The sequence below is a fragment of the Neophocaena asiaeorientalis genome, unplaced genomic scaffold (genome assembly GCF_003031525.2).
Source record: "Neophocaena asiaeorientalis asiaeorientalis breed wild unplaced genomic scaffold, Neophocaena_asiaeorientalis_V1.1 scaffold85, whole genome shotgun sequence".
In the NCBI taxonomy this organism is placed as follows: domain Eukaryota; kingdom Metazoa; phylum Chordata; class Mammalia; order Artiodactyla; family Phocoenidae; genus Neophocaena; species Neophocaena asiaeorientalis.
The window spans coordinates 11,565,937-11,571,745 of NW_020174301.1; positions in this window are offsets into that span (position 1 = coordinate 11,565,937).

A 5,809-nucleotide genomic window follows, 5' to 3' on the forward strand; every position below is an offset into this window, starting at 1 on the left:
TTTCCTTATCTTCTTTTTCTTTTTCATCCTTGTTCTTTTCTTTTAGGCTACAACCCCATTTCCCTAAAAGATTCTTCCCCTAAAAGAATCTGCCTTCTACCTTACCTGCCACCTCATTTCATGCCTTCAGCCTCAAACCACAGCTTTTAACGCATAGTGTGGAAAATGTAGGAGCTAGAGAAAAACAGAGAAAAGGTGAAAACTCTCATCATCCTATCACTGGAGATTGCCTTTGTTAAAATATGTATTTCTTTCAGATTATGTGTGTATGCAGTGATATCATTTTTTTCTGGCTGCAACTGTGCGGCATGAGGGATCTTAGTTCCCTGACCAGGGATCGAACCTGTGCCCCCTGCAGTGGAAGCTCGGAGTGTGAGCCACTGGACCACCAGGGAAGTCCCTAAGCGATATCTTTTCATTTACAGTCTTTCTATAGTTTATATTCTGAACATTTTAACATGCAGTCATGGTTTTGGAGACTGACGTTTATTCAGGTTTTCTCCTTTTTTTTTTTTTTTTAATTTCAGCTTTATTGAGGTACAATGACCAAGAAATTTATAGGATATTTAAAGAGTATCTCGTGGTGATTCGATATGCATATGCATTATGAAAATATTCTCCCCCACCTAGTTAATGAACATATCTATCACCTCACATTTTTATCTTTTATTTTGGTGAGAGCATTTAAGTTCTACCCTCTTAACAAATTCCAACTGTACAATAATACAGTGTTATCAACTATAGTCCCCATGTTTGACATTAGATCCTGAGAACTTATTCATGGTAGCAGTGAAAGTTTGGACCCTTTCACCAACCTCCCCCTATTGCTTCCACCCCCTTTCAGGTTCTTTCTGTAATTATAATGGCCAACACTGTGAAGATAATGTTTGTTCATGCATCTTTGTCCACATTAAGTAAATTATGATTTCCTTTGGCTAGGTTCTTAGAAGTGGAATTACTAAGTCAAACAACAGTGAGAGGCCCGCGTACCGCAAAAATCTTGACTGAATTGTTGGGTGAAAAACGGTTTACAGTCATTTTCATTTGCATTTCTTTGTTTACAGTGAAGGTGAATACATTCCTTTTCCTTGAAGTGTCTGTTTATATCCTTTATCCATTTATCTTGTGTGTGTGAAAGCTAGTATCATCTTTGTTGATTTATATAAACTCTCTCTATAATTTGGATGTTAATACTTTGTCCATTACATTGATGACAAATATTTTCCCAGTTTGTTGTCTGCCTTTTAATTTTGATTTTCTTCCACACAAACATTTTATATTTTTACAAAATTAAATTTATTGCTATTTTCCTTTGTGATTTCCTGTTGATTTAACACCTAGAAATTTCACAGAAACCGGATAAACATTTAATTAGTTTCCTGTCTTGGTGTGTTTAAAAAAATCTAGTTCTTCTGTTCTGAAAATTATTTTGCTTTCTGGTGTGAAATAGGTATCTAAAATAATTTTTAAATTATTTAAAATTTTAAACTTTGTTTTAATTTTATGGCTTTATTTTGAATATTTTGGAGCTACTAATAATTTTTTGAATGCTGACTACATGGCAAACACTATAGTGAGCACTTGATATATTTTTCTGATTTTGTCTTCGCAATAACCTTGTGAAGTAGGTTAGTGTAACTACCTTTTTGCAGATGAGGAAACTAGGACTGAGTGAGAATTAATGAATTGCCCAAGTTTAGAGACCAAATAAGCAGCAGAACTAGAATTTGAACCTAAGTCACCTGTCTCCCAGGTTCATGGGTGGACAAGACCTCCCAGCCCCACTCTCACTGCCCCTACCCCTGCCCCATCAGTATTTTTTTCTTTTTCAAGAACTTATCAGTCATTTTTAGCCTATTTATTTTTCCTGCTAAACTTCAGATTTTTGTCGTGGTAAGCAGGCCTCTCACTGTTGTGGCCTCTCCCGTCGCGGAGCACAGGCTCCGGACGCGCAGGCTCAGCGGCCATGGTTCACGGGCCCAGCCGCTCCGCGGCACGTGGGATCTTCCCGGACCGGGGCACGAACCCGCGTCCCCTGCATCGGCAGGCAGACTCTCAACCACTGCGCCACCAGGGAAGCCCCCAGAATCATTTTTTAAAGAACCAATCAATCCAAGAAAAACCTTTGGATGGAAATTATATCAAACCTATGAATTAGTTTAGAATGACTGATTTTCCTATATTCAGTCCTTCCATCCAGAAACCCGATTCATCTCTTCATTTGCCAGGAGAGAGCCACGAAGCATCACATAGAGTTTGTAGTTTTATTCTCATGAGTTTATTTCGAAAGGAAAGTTTATTCATCATGTCTTTACTTCCCTGGAGCTCATTTTCACCCACATCTTCCCCTCTGCCTGGCGCACATCCGCTTGGACGTCCAGGTCCCGTTCCAGGAAATCTCGCGTGATCTTCTGCCGGACTCCTGGACGTCCGGCAATCAGAGCCCTCAGTCCCCTGTCCTGTAATTGCTTACCTGCAGGCCTCGACAACTAGAGCCAATTACCAGCGGCGGCATCATGTAATCTCAGCATTCCCCCGGCTTCCTGGAGTCTAGCATGCAGGAGGTGCCAGTAAACGATTGTTGAATGAATTATTCCCTATCACTGTGTCGAAACGCTCTTGCTGCAGGACAGCGAGCGGTTTTCAAACCTTAGTGTGTATCAGAATCACCTCGAATGCCTGTTAAAAACACATATTGTTGGGCACCACCTCCAGGGTAAATTCTTAAGTCTGGGGGAGGCCTAAAAATGTGCATTTTGTACAAATTCCCACATGCTGGATGGTGCTGCTGGTTCATGGAACCGTTTTAAGAGCCATTGTTCTAAAGGAACACTTTTCTAACGTGACTGGGTCCGGTAGTTTGTTGGTTTTTCAAAAATGTTGTTTAAAATGGGGAAATCATAAAATATGATACAGACACATTTTAAATGTTTCATTTTATCTTAAGGTTACAGACAGCAGGGCAGCAGGGGCAGACAGGGACAGCAGCATCTAACTGAGCCTCTCTGGATATAATCACATTTCTCTTCTTTTCTAGAACTGTTGACAGGTCTTGGGGAAATAGTGAATACCCCTGCCTCAGTCAATGCTTTAAAGGCTAACTTCTTCTGCTCCCTAATTCCTCTTTTATTCTAGTCCTGTGCGTGCATGAGCATACGTGCCTGTGCAAAACTGCAGACCATGATTTGGGCCAAATAATACAAACTTTAAAAATATATATACTGGGAGGCAGAATAGTGAAATGGTTAAGAGCAACTGTCTGAGCACAAATCCTGACCCGTCACTTACTAGTCAGTTGATTTGGGTCACCTACCCAAGCCTCAGTTTCCCTATGGGGTTGTACGAGGATTAACTAAGATGACACATATAAAACTCTTGAATATGACCCCAGGTCCCCAGGTTAGAAAATGTACAAAATCTTCTGCCATGATTAAGCTTTTAAAAATCAGCACCCTTGGGTGCCTGTGAAGGAGGAGAAGAGATGGCACAAGTGTGGACTTTTGAGGCATTTTAGAAGCAAGCCTAGACCTCTCATTGCACTAGAGCCTCAAGAAATCTTTTCAGTTTGAATTAAATTTCAAAAACAGATTCCAGATTTGTTGATGTTGAGTTACATGCAGTTGTTACATCTTTAGTTCAGAGTCAACTATAAGAAAAGCAATGGCTCAAAGGTGGATTTCTTGGTTAGGGTTCCCTGTGTGTGAAGCATGCATGCGTCTGATTTTTCTTTTATTCCTTTATAGTTTCTGAATCAGATCTTCCCAGGACAAGTGGTAAGTACTTTGAAAACAGCATCCTGTATTTGGTTTAAAATTTATTTATCCTTCTATACAGTTATTTATATCTTAAAGAATAAACACTGCCTCACTGGACTTTAATGAATGGTATGAGGGTCGCATAAGTTTATGATCTATGTCCTTTACGGAAATACAAGGACAATAGAAACTTCCTTCAGCTACAGCATAAATGGACCATGTGGTTATCTAGTTAGGTTCTTCTTAAATTTTAATTTGCCTTTGCCTCAAACTTCAGTGCACATCAGAATCAACTAAGATATTTGGCTGAATGCAGGTCCTTAGGTTCACCTCCCCACTCCAGACACTCGGATTTGGCTGGTCTGGGGTGGGGCTCAGGAATCTGCATTTTTATATAACCGAAAATAAGGATGGTCTGCAGACCACACTTTGAGCAAGCATGCTGCATGGCCCAGGACTGAATGAAGTTTTCATGTTTACAATGTAATTATGGGACTTTGCTAAAAATTTCCAAAGCAAGCAACAGAAGATACGTGTATATAGTTTAAGGGCTACCTTTTTAAACTTATTTTTTCTTAATGTCTGTATTTTGCTTAATGTCAAGTAAATACAGATTTTTAACATTTTCCCAAATGGTTATTGGCTACATCATAAGTCTGACTTGTTGATGTAAAGACTTTTCCATAAGTGAATTGCTGAGATTGAAATTTTACACATCTTTCACAATGGCTTCCACATCCATGCCACCTCACTTGGCCAGAAGAGGTCCTACCAGGGATCCTTCTAAACAGGAGAAGTCCCTGCAGGGACTCAGGGTCCAGTGGAAAGATAGACATTAATCTCTGAGCACACAGTTACAACTACAGCTGTGATGGGTGCTGCAGCAAGAGGTCCAGAGCAAGAGAGACATGCTCAAGCCATCAGAGAGGGCAGCCCCGAGGAAGCCACAGGTGAACTGAGGTCCGGGGCTGATGGTGGGGTTAGCCAGACAGAGGAGGAAGGGTGTTTTTCTGTTACTCATTGGCACTGTTGCCAGGAACTTGAGGGAACAGATACAGACTTAGGTTGACAGTAGCCACCCTCCCGCTGCAGTCAGATACTCCCCCTCCCCATGCTTAGCCATCCTTATATCGTGTAGCTAACCAGAATAGCGTGCTGATGGGAGGTTATCTCTAGGTCCCATTCCCCAAACTGTGCCTTTGATACATTTTATGAAGCTCTAGAAAAAAAAAAGGCTTCTGATCAACAAAGTTTGGAAGTGTCACCTGCCATTGGTGGTAGAACACCGTTTGTCTTTTGGGGCAAATGCGTGAAGAGCAGGTGTGTGGGCAGCTGCAGTCAGACTCGGTTCTTGTCTGCTTTATGAGTCCTCGTCTAAATCTGCATGGAGATGATGGAGGCAAATCCAGAGATGTATCCATGAGCACATCTCCCGGATGCTCATGCTTGGTCATGTCTCAAACTGACGCATCAAGCAGTGAGCAGCCTGGCACAGTCTCCACTTTGTGCTATCCTGTCCCTCCGTACCATCCCCTTAGGCCGGATATCCTCCCCTTTGTCCATGGAGAGGGCTCAGACAAGGCTCCCATCCACAAAATCCTTAAACTTCACTGAGATAGATGCATTCTGTATGGCAGAAAAGATAGTACCTGAGAGCATGGAATAAGCTGGGTGCTTCCTGAGCATAGATCACATCCTGGGACTATAACTGGTGTTAGAGGGCCTGGAAAGGAGACACGTACTTTATTACATCTAATATTACTGAACACCCCAGATCCAATCCACTTGTTTTAAAGGTCTATTGCAAAACCTCAAACACTTTCAGCAAGAATGCTGCAGGCACAGAAACCCAATATTGAACCACAGCACCCCGTGGCATGATTGTGAGGTGAACGTCAAGCCAGTTTCTGTGTCTGTAGATCATTTACAAACAGCAGAATCACCTAAGATGAATTTGATTTCTTTCTAGATCCGTGGGTTCTCCACACCACAGATGATGGTAAGATATTTTTTCTTTATTTGTCTTCCCTGGGGTTTTGCTCGCTGGCTGGGTC